The sequence below is a fragment of the Helianthus annuus genome, chromosome 10 (assembly GCF_002127325.2).
Source record: "Helianthus annuus cultivar XRQ/B chromosome 10, HanXRQr2.0-SUNRISE, whole genome shotgun sequence".
Lineage (NCBI taxonomy): Eukaryota > Viridiplantae > Streptophyta > Magnoliopsida > Asterales > Asteraceae > Helianthus > Helianthus annuus.
Window position 1 is genome coordinate 88,106,764 of NC_035442.2, and position 2,263 is coordinate 88,109,026.

Genomic DNA, 2,263 nt, shown 5'->3' on the forward strand with positions numbered 1-2,263 from the left:
ACCCGAGGTTTTTTATGCCGGAGATCATTCATTGATCAAGGGCTTTTTCCTCGTATAAATCCTTGTGTCACTTGCATATTTTACATTAAAGTGATCCTTTACTTTATTCATCAAACCAAGCATCATTCCCCGTTTACATAGAGTTTGGTTGCATTATCCTTGTGTGATTTTTGACCAAAACAGTTTGGCACCCACCGTGGGGCCATTGGTGCTTCATTCATAAGAAAATTTTCTGTTGGTGATCATTCCGGAAGTGTTGCATGGCTTCATCGTTGAAGAATACTTCCACAGCGATGTCTGTAGTCAATTCATCTAATGGCATTCCACCTTTGCCTCCACCACCAGCTGGATCTCAGAAAAATGCTGAGAAGAGACCAACTCCTATCTCCTCTAAACCATCATCTTCTGCTCTAACTTCTTCTATTCCCAGTACTAGTGATATATTTACTTTGATTTTGCAGATGAGGGATCGTATGCAGCAGCAGGATGAAACTAATGACAGGATCCTCAGGGAAATCGGAGATCTCAAAAGGCAAAAGAAAACGGCAGAGGATCATTCCCCACTAATGCCCAAATCTTTTAATTTTGATACCCCGATGATTACTTCTCAGCCATCAGAGGTCCCAGACGTTCAACACATGTGTGGATCAAGAGGAGTGCATTCCGGCCCAGCAGCAATGACTCAGGCATCAGGATCATATTTCCAACCGGCAGGATCCTACACTCAGCATATGAGATCCTTCATGAGCTTAGGATCCTCCTTTGTTCCAGGATCATCCCAGGTTCAAGGATCCTCCTTTGTTCCAGGATCATCCCAGGTTCAAGGATCCTCCTTTGTTCCAGGATCATCCCAGGTTCAAGGATCCCCCAGATACCAGGATCCTTGAAGAATTTGCAAACAGGAAGTCCAGATGTCCATCAAGGAGATTTTATTCCAATGCAAACCATTGCTTCCACTGGTCCCTCCATCATCCCAGAATCCCTGCAACAAGGATTCACATCCAATGTTCCTAATTTGAACCCGACGGGAGGTAATACTTTTAATAATTCTTATACCACTAACCATGGATTCATGCAGGATACAGGTATCAATCATGCTATGGCCAGAGAGCTACAAAAACTGAAGGATATGATATCAAGTGTTCCAGGGGTAGTCAAACCTATCCCGGAGATTGCAGATGGAAGCCATAAGGTATCTCGTTTTGCACCACCAATCTGTGATGCTGAGACACCCAAAAGATTCCATATCCCTACTATGAAGCTGTATGATGGTACAACGGATCCTGAGGAACACATAGCACAATACAGGGAAAGGATGGAGATCAATCCAATTCCAGAAAAGCTAAAGGAAGCATGCCTATGCAAAGGATTTGGATCCACTCTTACTGGATCAGCTCTTAAATGCCTGCTAAGTCTTCCCCCTTACTCTATTACTTCATTTGCTAATTTAGTTAACTTATTCAATAACCAATTTTCTTGTAGTAGAAAATTTGAACGATTAACTAGTGATTTATATAGGGTAACTCAGGGTCATAATGAATCATTAAGGGATTATATAACCAAATTCAGTAAAGAATCCTTGGACATTCCCAACTTGGATATGGCCACAGCTGTTGAGGCCTTCAAAATGGGATTGCTTAGGGATTCATTGTTTTGTGATGATCTTGTTATGACACCATGCAGGAACCTAGATGAAGTAAGAACTCGTGCACTCGGGTTCATCCGGCTAGAGGATGACAAGAGGATCCAGGAGAGACAAGTAGGATCCTCAAAACAAGAAAAGCAAGGATCCTCTTTCAAAAGCAACAGATTCAAATCCTATAATAGAAATGACAACCAGAATGTGCATGCTGTTGACCAAGAAGAGGATGATGAGGATTATCCTCCGATTTCTGAATATTGTTTTTCCGTTGATAATCATGAACTAATCCTTGCAATGCAGAATTTAGGAGAAAAAGCAAGATGGCCCAGAAAAAATGACAAACCAACTGGAACTAAAGACAAGTCAAAGTGGTGTGCATACCACGAGGATTTCGGGCATTTAACTGAAGAATGCATCACATTAAGAAAGGAAATTGGATATCTGCTAAGCAAGGGACATCTAAAAGAGTTGTTGGGAAGAAAAAAGCAAAGGACTCAGGATCCTGAAAGGATCCCTGAGAAAGCTCCAGCTCCTCCGGCAAATGCACAAGTGATCAACTTTATTTCTGGAGGATCAGACATCTGTGGTACATCCTTCTCAGCAGCTAAAAGGCATGCAAAG